At 49.3% G+C, this 13,506-nt stretch overlaps 1 long non-coding RNA gene across 1 annotated transcript in view; it reads left to right on the top strand.

Moving 5' to 3' along the window:
- The first annotated feature begins 9,432 nt into the window (after positions 1-9,432).
- Positions 9,433-13,506, top strand: part of LOC133907469 (uncharacterized) — a 31,535-nt gene continuing 27,461 nt past the window's right edge. The window contains exon 1 of the long non-coding RNA XR_009907966.1: positions 9,433-9,941. This is a non-coding gene — a long non-coding RNA (uncharacterized LOC133907469). The remainder of the gene's footprint in view (positions 9,942-13,506) is intronic.

Genomic DNA, 13,506 nt, shown 5'->3' with positions numbered 1-13,506 from the left:
AGTGCATCCAGTAGAGGGATGACCAGCACTGCACCAAACCAGCCAGGGATGATTAGGCTACTCAGAGTCGACCATCAATCACGGGTGGAGGTTCTGCGAGCAGTGCTCGCCAGCAAAGGAGCAACCAACCTCACACCAAAGCAGTCGAGGATGATCATGCTACTCGGAGTCGACCATCGACCATGGGTGGAGGTTCTGCGAGTAGTGTTGGCTAGTAGAGGAGCGACCAGTCTCACACCGAAGTAGCTGGAGGCACCCAAGATACTGCTCGTCAAGCCTCTGGGTAAGGGGGAAGAGATTGGCGACGGATCCGGCCTCCCCCAAAATTTCCAAACACACCCATGAGACACCAACCACCGGCGTCTCTCTGGTAGCCACGACCTCCTCTTCGTCTATTCTTAGTGGCTTTGCAAGGATGAGAGTTGTGCTCACCATTCCGGCCATGCGGTAAGCTCTCTGGTTAGGCACAGACATTTCGGGTTCTTTCCTTAAATCCGCTATTCGCTTGTCATTGCAGATCCTCGACCCCTACAACAACTCCGGACACCACTCCTCCTCTACCGCCCCAGCAGGATGCTGCAGCCATCGGGACAACCACAACCCCGACATCGGGATCACTTGTCGTGGCCTCCGTAGATACAGAGCCATCCGTAACATTTCCCAAAATGCATGCTCCTGCTTCTGATCCACTCTCCCTGGTCGCCAGCCTCTCTGCCTCCATCAGCACACTAATCACCGAGAAAGAGGTGGCAAACCGCAGTTGTGCCAAGTTGGAGAGGATGGTGTTCGATGAGAAGGAAGCGAGGCATGCTCTTCAGTAGGAGAAGGACGCGCTCATCGCCTGAAGCGTCAAGCAGTTGGAGGCTGAGCAGGAGACCCGCAGTTTTCTAAGGGACGCCTTCCTGGCAATGCGGGGGGGCCCTGAGGAGTATCAGTTTGGAAGACACTAGGCCAAAGGAAGAAACTGCGTAGGCTGGGCCTATGCCGTCAGCGTCTTGACAGAGAATTTCACCTAGATCCCAGGCATTCTGGCGGTGTGGATCATGGGAGACATGGAGAAGGCGGCGAAAGCCTTAGCGGAGTACATTGTCCAGTGCTACCACTGCCACAACCCTAACTTCAACCTCGAGGTTGTTTGGGAGGGGGTTGTGACCGTTGGTCCTGAAGCCAAGGCGAGGCTGCAGGCGAAGTGCCAAGGGCCGGTGGAGTATGTAGGGTCTCTCTTCTAGGTGGTAATCATCGAAGAGTAAATACCGCCCTGTAACTTAGGCTTGTATCATATTTGAATGAAGTTTTTTATTTCTTTAATGGGCATGTGTCGCTACTATGGTCATAGAGTTCTTGCGTTGACTGGCCCTCCTGTTCTCTCCACGCCCTCGACAACCTCTATCGACGACTCCATTGACCAGCTCAGTCAGGAAGCGGTGGCCGAGTGTGAACTTGTGTTCACGGTTGAGCAAGAGACCCTACAGAGTGATCTTTGAGGTGCATCAGCCTTGCCATAGACTAAGCCATGTGTAGTTTTAGGCTAGCTAAGTAAGACTCGACCAGCTGACTCATGCGTGTTTTGTGACTTGTTTCTTCAATCAGCTTACTGGGAGGAGTTGCTGGCGACGTAAAGGGACCTAGAGCAGATGACGAGGGAAAACAACCAGCAGTGGGTGTATTTCTACAATTGCCTTAGTCAGATGTTTTCTCCCTTCAACTCGCTGCTTCTGTCTACTGGCGTTCAAGTTCATAGAACTCCCGAGAGCACCATGAATGATTATATCGATTGGCTCTTGGTGGCCTCTGAGGAGGCAAGCGAACTCAAGCAAAGGCTTCATGAGGCCGTTAGCGACCACCTTTTTGAGGTTGGAGTCAACAGCGCCTGCCTTGCTATTGCTTGCATCAGCGAGTATTTCCCTGACCTCGACCTTGCTCTGATAGTATTCGAAGGCTTCGTCGATACCCAAAAGACCACGATGGAGCTTCACGATCTTGCTGACTCATTTCTATTCGTAGCTTGCTCTCTTCTTTAGACCGTCCGGTTCAAACTATTGAAAAGCATCTTCGGATCCTAGGGACACTAAACAGAATGTTAGAACCAGCCCCCGGGTGTTACCCGGGTGGTCATTTTGTAACCTAAGGACTTGCTCATAAATAGATTTTCCCTGGGCTCATGTGGTGAGTAGGCTCTGACTACTTTGTACTCCTAGAGGGGACCAAGGTTTTCTGTACCACTCGCTAATTAGGTTTGCATTGCCTAGGATAGCTTTTAGCACGATAAGCCCTTAAGTGGCGACTAGCGCTTGACCCGAATTGGGACTTGCAACCTCTTGGTCGTTTTCCTTTAACTGCCCACATCCCTGATATTGCACAAGTAGCAATTTTGTTTTCCCCTCAAAGTGACTTGGTACTCACAATATGCGCGAACAGGCAAAATAATCTAGGAGCATAAAATAATTTATGACCATAAAAGGAACACAAATCCAACATTAATCTACCACATATGCCTCTGTGGATACCAGAGAGCAGGGTGCTCCCTTCTTCATGAGTGATGCATTGCTATTGCTCCCACTGTGGTAGAGGTGTCCCTATACTAGGGACTATCTGCGAGCTTATCGTGTGACCTTTTCTGCTGATGCATCATCGTCAGGGATCGTTCGATTCTAAAAGTATGTCAAGATCTAATCCATCTAGGTCGTACCCAAATCAAGATGGGCAACCACATTATTGCCCCCTGAGGACTATACCAAAGGAGACATTGACTCCAAAGGTGTTATCTCGGTGCTCGTGTAACAGGTGTGCGTGTGAGTCTTGGCCTAAGACCGCAGTGGATGGTCGTGTGAGTCTTTTTTCAAAGACTCTGACTAGGACAGGTGCACGAGAAGAAGCTAGATGGGCTAGCTCATCGGTGAGGAAGTTGTCCCTGTGCAGGACATACTTAACATCAAAACCGATAAAATGTCGCTCCAGCTTTCTCACTTCAGCAAGGTACACAACTATTGTCCAGTCTGAGCATTGAAACTCCTTTTGCACTTTGTTTACGACCAGTAACGAGTGTCCTTTCGCTAGCAGGCATTTTATACCAAGTGCGGATGCTACTCTCATTCCGAACAAGAGGCTCTCGTATTCTCTAATATTGTTAGTGGTAGGAAAATATAATTAAACTACGTACCTGAGGGTGCCCCTAGTCGGTGAGGTCAAGACCACTCCAGCCCCCGCTCCCTTCAGCATGAACGACTCATCGAAATGCATGGTTCAATGCTCTTCTGCCTTTGTCTATTGTTTCTGCTCGGGCTCTAAGGACCACCACTCGGCCACAAAATCAACCAGCCCTAGGACTTGATAGCTGTCCAGAGGACAAACTAAATATCAAACTCCTTGAGCTCCACTGCCCACTTTGTTGTTCTCCCTGCTGTGGAGGATCTCCCTAATCAGGAGCGAGAAGACTACCTTGATTTTGTGGGCCTGAAAATAATGCCTCAACTTATGACAGATCATTTGTGTGGCATACACTAGCTTCTGTGCTTGCGTGTACCAAGCCTTCGTGTCATGTAAGACTTCACTGACGTAGTAGACTGGTCGTTGAAGACCTTCATGCTCGATGACCAGGACTATGCTTACGACCTGTGGGGTAGCTGCAACATAAAGCAAGAGCTCCTCGTCTAGTCGAGGAGTGGTTAGTATAGGAGGGGAAGAGAGGTACCATTTGATATCTCGAAAAGCTGCATCCTCTTCTTGCATCCACAGGAAACGGTCATTTTTCTTCAGTAGCTTGATAAGCAACAGCCCCTTCTCTCCCATCCTCAAGATGAACCTACTCAGCGCTGCTATGCATCCCATTAGCTTCTGGACTTTCTTCAACCTGGTCAGGGACCTCATTTGGTCAATGGCTTTGATCTTTTTAGGGTTTTCTTCTATCCTCGACTGGATATGAGGAAATCGAGCAACTTTCCTGATGGGACTCCGAATATGCACTTCTCAGAGTTCAGCTTCATACGGTACTTTTGGAGGTTATCGAACATCTCTTGGAGGTCCACGATTAGGGCATCCTTGGTTCTACTTTTTACGATCATATCATCAACATAGGCCTCGATATTTCTACTGAGCTATGATCGATGGATGAGCTGAATGCATCATTGGAAAGTAAAACCAACACCTTTTAAGCTATAAGGCATCTTTATATAGCAAAAGACCCCGAAGGGCGTTACAGAAGTGATTTTCTCCTCATCTACCTCATACATGCTAATCTAATGGTACCATTAACGGGTGTCTAAGAAGCATAGCAAGTCACTACTGGTAGTCGAGTCAACAAGCTGGTCGATCTGAGGTAAAGGGAAGAGATCCTTTGGGCACACTTTTGTTGAGATCGGTGAAGTCGACGCATATCCTCCACTTACCATTGGGTTTTCAGACCATGACGGGGTTAGCTAACCATTCTGGGTACCGCACCTCTCGGATGAAGCATGCTTCCAAGAGCTTATCGATCTCCTCACAAAGTGCTTTCTTTCGGTCAGGTGCGAACCGACGTGCCTTTTGCTTTACATGTCACGCTTCTGGTCGCACTGACAACTTGTGCTCGATCACCTCCCTAGGTACCCCAGACATATCGGATGGACTCCAAGAAAAGATGTTTGTGTTTGCCAGAGGAAAGTGATGAGAGTGAGTTCCTACTTTGGATCCAGGCCGACCTCGATCTAGACCATTCTAGACGAGTTAGCATCATCTATGCATACTGCCTTGAGCCGATCATCGAGATTGGTGACGACGGGGACCTTCTCTGGACAACCGCTTGGCTTGATGTTCTTGGGTTGCGAGCCAGGAGTCAACTCGACCATGTTGAGTCTCCTCTTGTCATATTGCAGGGCCACGAGGTATGCCCAAAATGGTGATGGCTCCCTTGGGACTAGGGATCTCGATTGTCTGGTATGTATAATGGATGACGACCATGAACTGGGCCATCGTTGGTCTCCCTAGGATCGCATTGTACATGGTCCCGAAGTTTGGTACGTTGAACAGGAGCCTCTCAATCCTGAATTTGTTTGGCAAACCGAAAGTGACGGGCAGCTTGATCCGCCACAACAGCTTGGCCGAAGAGCTGGGGGTGATCCCGAAGAAGGGAGGAGATGGTTTTAATGCACTCCTCAGGATCTGTAGGTCATCTAGCACGTCGGTGAAGCGGAGGTTGATGGAACTCTCTCACTCAACTAGCACACGCCTCATTCGGATATTGTGCACTATGGGCTCGACCACGATGGGGTAACGTCCAGGGTGCTTGACGCATGTGGGGTGGTCCGCCTGGATGAAGGTGACGGGTACCTCCATCCACTTCAGTCGTGGAATCGGGCCTGACATAGTTGTGCATACCTCATGGACCATCGACTTGCACTCCCTATTTGAGGAATACGTCATGGCACCCCCAAAGATATGGTGGATTATGTGCTTGACTTACTGAAAACCCATAGCCGACTTGTTGGGATTGGCCTCATCTTCACCATCATCGTCATGCCCAGGTTTACGGCCCCTAAGCTCTTTGTCAATGATGCGTCGCATGACCTTGCATTCAGTCAGGTAGTGTGCGTCAGTACTATGGATCAGGCAGTAGCCTCTGCCCTTCTTCCCGTCCTTCTCCTCGAAGTGTTGGCACGGTTGGTCGGCCTGCTCGACTGTCATGACATCGGATGGCCCGTCCTTGCACTTATTCTTCTTTTTCTCCTTCCGGTCAGCCCCTTTGGAAGGGACGGGCTGGTCGGAGGCTAGCTGCCGCCTTGCGCCGATCTGGCGCTCTCAGGCCTCGGCGACCTATGTACACTTGTCCTCAAGCTTGTGGTCTCTAACCCTCCTTCGGAATGCAATGACCACAGACTCGCTTGTGATATTTGGAATGGTATTCCGGCATTCGGTGAAATACCGAATGTAATCTCATAGCAACTCACCATGCCGCTGCCTAACTTGGTATAGGTCATCCTCAACCCCTGATTAGGCGTAGGTTCCCTGGAACTTAGCGACGAACTGGTCGCATAAGTATTCCTAGGAATGGACTGACCCGTGAGGGGGGTTCATGAGCCAAGACCGAAGCAAATCGATCAGGGTGGTTGGGAAATAGTTTGATATGACCTTCTCGCCGCCATCCATGGCTTGCACTATGGTGGAGTAGATCTGCATGAACTTCTTCGAATTGGTCGAGCCATCGTACTTTTCGGCTAAGATCGGTCGAAACTTTTCTGGCCAGCGCACCTCCCAAAGTTGACAAGAGAAAGCGTTGCACCCCGTCCCGTAACGGGGACCCACTCACCAATGGGTAGCTTTGTGTGTCCAGAGAGAGAGTCGACAGTCTCACTACCATAGCGATGGGATGAATGAGTCCAACATCTCCCTGCGAGGGGAAGGTGAATGACAGGGTCGCTTGTCCTTTTTCTGCTCTCGCTAGGTGCGGTCCTCCTGCTTTCGTGTGACCCTCTGCCCCTGGATTATGTAGCGAAAAACACGGTGGTGAAGAGATTCACACATGTCAGCAGGTGGACTGTCCTGATATGGTGGGGGTCTCCACGTACTCACTGTTACTAACAGGGGGTCCACTGCGAACATGTCGATCGTGACCTCAACCACTCATTGTGATGGACGGGGTAGCTACTGCCGCGGAGGGTGAGATCGCGTATCCATGGTACTACCGGTGAACTCTTTGGTACCGCCACCGACGGGTGGCTAAGAAGCACTTGGGCGGTCTGCAGGTTCTGTGCAGGGGTCATAGTCGAGCCACTGATCGTGAACCAACAAAACATCGCTAGGGGGAGCCCCCAGTGCTCGCTTTCCGTGTACAGCGCGAGTCTGTGGTGTGGCGCGATAGCCTTGAAGATGACGCCGCCAAGGGCTCCACCTCAAGCGGGTGCTCCTCCAGATGGTGTTGTAGTCACAGGGGCAGTATAGAACCACCTCCATGCCTGGTGCCAGGCTGTATCCCTCTTGGCCAATGGCCTAGGGCTCACCTCTTGTTCTTGACACACGAGCGTCTCTGCTGCCTCCCGTTGCATGGTCAGCCATGCAGATTTCATGTTCAATATCTAAATCCTTGGACTCCATCATAGTGTCCCATGATTGGAGCACACTGGCTCATCTAGGTCGTACCCCATGATGAAAACCTCGTGATGGCTGGGGTCCTTGAAACGAGACTTAGTGGCTGTCACAGATCCGGACATAGGTAGCCCAACCATAGCCTCAACACCTGAAGAAACGTGAAAACACCCACCTACCTGGTGCGCCAACTGTCGGAGGATGATTCGTGATAATGAATTCGGGGTGTACCGGATGACGGGCGCATTGATCAGCGTTTCTTCATGGTGGGATCAGATGGACACAAGAATGCGGGGATTTATCCACGTTCAGGCCTCCCATGGGATAATAGCTCTACATCATGTGTATTTTCTTATAGATTGGATAAAGTTGTTACATAATATCCTTTTTACAAGTGGGGACCTCCCCTTTATATAACAGGGAAAAAGAGTACATATAAACAGATTATGCCAAACCCTGTAGCAGACCTACTCCTGACAAAGCCAACTACTCCTAGCTAATCATGGCAGAGGTAGGCATGCCCGACCTGCCTTGATCGTCCTGCACGCCCAGTCCTATCCACTGAACGTCGTCACGCTCGCCTGTGAAGCTATCCCATAGCATTAAATGCTACAGGACGGGCCATTATATCACCACATCTGCCCACAAGGCATCATCGACCAGGAGCTTGGAGAGCGCAAGCACAAACACGGCGACAACGATGAAGACCAGGCTGCCCCTGACCAGTCGGTGCTGGGGTACCAACAGGCCGACCACATGGTCCATCACATCTTCGGAGGGGCCGTGACATATTCCTCTAATAGGGAATACAAGTCGGTGGTCCGGGAAGTGTGGGCAACCGCATCAGACTCGAGCCCACGCCTCAAGTGGTCGGAGGTTCCGCTCACCTTCAGCCAGGCCGACCGACCGATTCTTGGAGCATGTAACCAAGCTAAACCGCAACCATCCACAGGGCCTATATGGGTATGGCTTGGCCAATTAATTAGCCACCCCTCCGGTTATGCGAGCACTATTGGACGGTTGAATGGCACAAGAGGGGGCTTCTGCAGCGATGTAACGTCTGTTAGTGGTGAAACCTCAGTGGGTGCTTGCAGGTCGACGGAAGCTTTGTAAAGGCCTTGTAGTGATCTCCTGGTGCACACCTCAGAAGTGTGTAAGTGCTTGGCCGGCACGACAATATGGAGACTGTCACCTGGTAATGCAGGTGATGAAACCGCGACCCGTGGGGAAAGATGGACAAACTCTGCAGAGTATAAAACTGATCGATCAGTCGTGCTCACGGTCAAGAGCGGCTTGAACTTCTTCTTGATTAGTTGGGTTCAGGGTTCTAGTATGGATGGTTGGGTAGCCAGGTAATGGGATTACCTGGTGAGTTATGGTAGCCATATATAAAATATCTGGTGAGCTTGTTAGTCGGATGAAATCTGATGAGCTGTTCTTCTTGTTTAAGTTGTGTCTTCACACTTAATAAATAGGATGCCTGATTCTGAAAGTTATAGATTAAAATTGCTTAGTGCAGTAAATCGGTGTCTAACCCTTTATTGACTTAAGCCCCATGTCATATTTTCCTACACTTGCGGAGTACGATATATACTCACACTTGCTATTTACAATAATAAATATTGTTCAGTTAGAGAAGACCTTATCAAGATTAAGGAAGCTGAAGGCTATATGAAGATGTAGCGTTTCGGGTCGCGTTGCCCCCAGTCGATTGTCTGTGGTGTACCCAAAAGATTCTTAAGAGTCCTCCTGTGTTCTTCCGCTGTTGTCTTGTAAACTCTGGTATTTATTTCAATTAAGTTGTTTTTGTTCGATATAGAACTGTATATCACTGATAATGTCACCGGATGTATGATGAAACTGATCCTGGTATACATGTGGAATGCACTTAGTTATTTTTTTGAAAAAACGGGTGTGACACAATTGCATGATCCATATACATACCCTTTGCAGATTTGTGAATATGTCTTTACTTAAGAAAGTGTTCAAATAATCTTGTGGACAATTAATCCAAAGTTCCATAAGAAAATATTTTTCTTACCATTATAACAAAGCAATCTTTTGTTATAACATTGAGGATATTTCCACAGCCATTACCGTTTGAGATTTAAACTAATTCATTCTAGTATAATCACTTCGTAAATTCAATTTAATTCATTTCAAATCCTGGTTCAAGTTCAAATCTCATATTTCAAATCCTCGTTCTAAAGTCATGTCAATTCTAACTCAAATTCAATTTGAATTACCCCAACTTAATTCAAATTCAAGTTATTTATATTGAATCATTATAAATCCAGTTTCAAATTCAAATACATTCGTTTGGATTTGTCATTCGTATTCTCTCTCAGATCTTTCCCACCTCCCTCAGATCTTTCTCTCCCAAATCGGTCAAAGATTGCTGCGCCTCTTCCATTCTCCCAAAGCCTCTTCCTCCAGGTCTTTTCCACCAGCTCTGTTCTCACGACATCTCAGCTCTCCCTATTCTTTCACACGGAGCAGCAGCTGCAAATCCACATCCACCGCTGCTCATCTCATCCCAAACCGAGTGCCACCTTTCATCTCTGCTTCCTCCCTGCCTAAGTCGATCAGAGCAGCAGCGCTCCTCCACCCAGCTCCCATGGCCGAAGCCAATCCAACTCGCCCACTGTCCTCGCCCAGACACGCGCCGTCGCCTCCTCAAGATGAAGCTGTGCCGGGGCGCGCCGCCGTGCAGGACCCCCGCCCCAATGGGCACAACTCTGCCGGTGCACCGCGCAGCAACGTGCCTCCCCTCCGCGCGAAGCCCACCAAGCCACCCTTTTGACTCGACGGGCGCCGGATGCCGCGAATCTGGGAGCACTGTCGACGCCGGCTGCGGAACTCACCATCGCCGATCTCCCATTCTGGTGAGTTCCCTCTCCTAATACCTGATGCTTTAGCCTCGTCGTCTCATGTTCTAGCCCGTGCTCCCGCTCCCTTGGCTTGAAAACGAGCTCAGAGTGCGTTGTGTAACTGCTTGGCGTTGTGGGCCGTGTGCGTGTGCGCTGTGTTGCCTGTGACCAGCTCTAAGGACTCGTGAGGAGAGTGGAGGTGGCATGCTATCAGACATGAGAAAACTGAATACAACCTGACCTCTGTTCTTCGGTTTCCTTCTTCTAGTTTCCTTCTTCTTCTCCAATCCTCCAATTCCTCAAATCCTTCCCCATCTCTCAAGGTTCACAAGATATGGTATCACAGTCGACGACCCTGGAGCTACCAGAGTACCTATGACGACCTCAGTACCATACCCGTGAACAGTGTAAGGCGATGGATGTCGAGAAGCAGTTGAGCGAGCTTGTGGCATCACAGAGCAAGATCGAAGCGTCGCTGGTGGTTCTTCAGGAATCCAGCATGAAGATCATGGAGGCCATGGCGGAGCTGACCGGCTGGAGACCGAAGATGGACACCGCGGTGGAAGAAGTTCGCGAGGAGTTGGGAGACCTGCGTTAGCGGGTTGACCACATCGCACGAAACCCCGTCCTCTCGGTCAAGCCTTCCGATGTTCCTCTGTTATTCGTCAACCCACCGGTGATGATCAGCGTGTCGCAACAACTGTCGAACCCATTGCCGTCGTCGGGCGGGTGGAGGTTGGAGTGCGACCAATCGCTTGGACGAACCGATCACACCACCAAGCCGGATGACCATCGCAAAGATTTCGGGCACCAGGGGCTGGCGATTGGGGAAGGTTCTTTCCCCATCCCACCTCCGGACAAGGGTACGTACCATACCCTCTCATGTGTTTGACCATGGGACACCAAGGGGGAGGCATCGTGCCGGAGTTGGGGTAGCTCACATGGTCCATTGTCGCCTTGCATGGATTTTTCGTCATTCGATGGTGAGAATCCGTGGGTGTGGCAACTCAAATGTGAGGCCTATTTTAGGGTGTTTGGGATTCAAGAGGAAGTGTGGGTCAGTATCGCTACATTGCAGATGGGTAGGGGTGTTGCGTTGTGGCTACAAACCAATCTAGGGGTTCCGTATGTTGGTTGGGAGAAATTCGTTTGCTAGGGGTGTGAGAAGTTCAGGAGAGGTGAATTCCAGAGCGTTTTGCGCCAATTTATTAGGCAACCGAGTGGAGTGTTAGAGTACGCAGAAGTTTACTAATTTGATGCATAAGTTGAATGCGCTTCACCCCTCACGTGGGCCATAATTTTTCATCACACAATACTTAGATGGGCTGAAAGAGGAGGTTAGAGCACTTGTAATTTTACATGGTCCATAGGAATTGGATATTGCTATTTCCTTGCCTTCTCTACTGGAAGAGGTGTTGGAAGTTAATCAACACCGAGAGCCACGATGGCTGGATTCAGTCACAGGGCGAAGCGTTGTGAGGATTGGCATACCATTGCCACCGTCACCCGAAAAACCTCGAGGGGTGTCGGCCACGCCATCTGAAGATCTTCGAGGAACAAAAGGGGCCCGTGCTGCTACCAATGAAGACAGGCTAGCCTCCCTTCGTGCATATCAGCGGGCACAAGGTTTGTGTATGAAGTGCGAAGAACGGTGGTCCAAGGAGCATCGGTGCAGCCCCACATTTCAATTGCATGTAGTAGAGGAGATACTGGATTTTCTGGAAGGAATTGGGCTGTCAGGAGAGGTGCCAAGAGGGGAGAAGTACCACGCCATCAGCAATGACCTGATGGCAATCTCGATGGCTGCTGTCAGTGGGGTACATGGACCTTAGACAATGCGCTTGAAGGGCCAAATTCAGAAGAAAGAAGTTTTGATGCTAGTAGATTTGGGCAGCTCGCACAATTTTGTGAGTTGCTACTTTGCTAGAAATCTATGATGTGTTAGCAGGTCACTGAAGATGACAGTGAGGGTAGCAGATGGAGGAACTTTGAAATGCGATCGGGAGATGCTAAGATGTGAGTGGTTAGTGTAAGGGAATTCGTTTTTGTCCCCACTCAAGGTGCTGTCACTTAGTTGTTATGACGTAATCCTCAGAATGGATTGGTTGGAGCGCCATAGCCCTATGCAGGTGCACTGGAAGGACAAGGTGTTGACGTTTGTGCATCAAGGAAAGACAATTACATTAAGGGGAGAACAAGGGTGTAGACAGTCAGGAGGAATGGTGTCTACAGCCGAGCTGTTTAGTTTGATGTGCAGAGAAGCTATATCAAACATTGTACAACTTTGCAGTGTGGAGGACAAGGAGCCTGAAGTTCTACCGAAGGCTACTGCAAGACTGCCGGAGGAGTTTGCAAATCTTTTGCCGCCAAGAAGATTGTGTGATCATTTTATTCCTCTCATCCCAGGGGCTCAGGGTGTGAACTTAAGGCCTTACCGATACAGTCCTACCCAGAAGGATGAAATTGAAAGGCAAATTAGAGAGATGTTGACGCATGGAGTCATTCAATTCAGTACAAGCCCATTTGCTTCGCCCATTTTGCTGGTGCAAAAGAAGGACAAAACTTAGCGTTTTGTGTAGATTACCGGCGGTTGAATGATATAACAGTGAATAATTGGTTTCCACTACCTATCATTGATGAGTTACTGGACGAGTTGGTCGGGGCATGCCTGTTTTCAAGCTTGGACATGAGGGCTGGGTACCATCAAATCCGGATGAACCTGACTGATGAAGCTAAGATCGCGTTCAAGATGCACAATGGGTGCCAAGCCTCTCACGGTGCTAACGGTCAGTTAAACACAGTTTTACTGAGCCAACTCGGGTTCAAGGCTCAGCATCCTCTTAATGAAATCTCAGGAGGACGTTCTCCCCCTCGGTGATTTTTTTTCAAGACGCACAATGGGCATTATGAGTTTCGCATGATGGTGTATGGACTCACAGGAGGTCCAGTGACGTTTTAGAGTGTAATGAATCTAATTTTGTCTCCTTTGTTGTGTCGGGGGTTCTAGTATGCATTGACGACATATTGGTGTACAGTTAGACTAAAGAAGCTCATGTGGAGTTGTTGCACTAAGTGTTCCAGATTATAGTAGCTCACAAACACAAAATCAAGCGATCCAAGTGCGTCTTTGCCAAGGAAAAACTCTTATACTTGGGTCATGTGATCAGTGCATGGGGAGTGGAAACAAACAACAAGAACATTGAGGCTGTTGTCGGATGGCCGGTTCTCGGCACGGTTAAGGAGCTGTGTGGATTCCTAAGTTTAGCAGGCTTGTACCGAAAGTTCGTGAAGAACTTTGGAGTGATTGTTCGCCCACTCATTATCCTCCTAAAGAAGAACATGCAATTCAATTGGCGACCAGAGCAACAGGCGGTGTTTCAGACGTTGAAACAAGCTTTAGCGACTACACCCGTGTTAGCACTTCCGGATTTGTCTCGATAGTTTGTGATTGAGACCGATGCTTCCGAAAGAGGGATTGGGGTGGTCTTGATGCAAGGAGGATAAACATTGGCATATCTGAGCAAGGCACTAGGGCCCCGAAATCAACAATTGTCCACTTACTAAAAGGAAGGCTTGGCCA

The sequence above is a fragment of the Phragmites australis genome, chromosome 24, assembly GCF_958298935.1.
Source record: "Phragmites australis chromosome 24, lpPhrAust1.1, whole genome shotgun sequence".
In the NCBI taxonomy this organism is placed as follows: domain Eukaryota; kingdom Viridiplantae; phylum Streptophyta; class Magnoliopsida; order Poales; family Poaceae; genus Phragmites; species Phragmites australis.
This window is presented reverse-complemented; position numbering and strand designations above follow the sequence as displayed.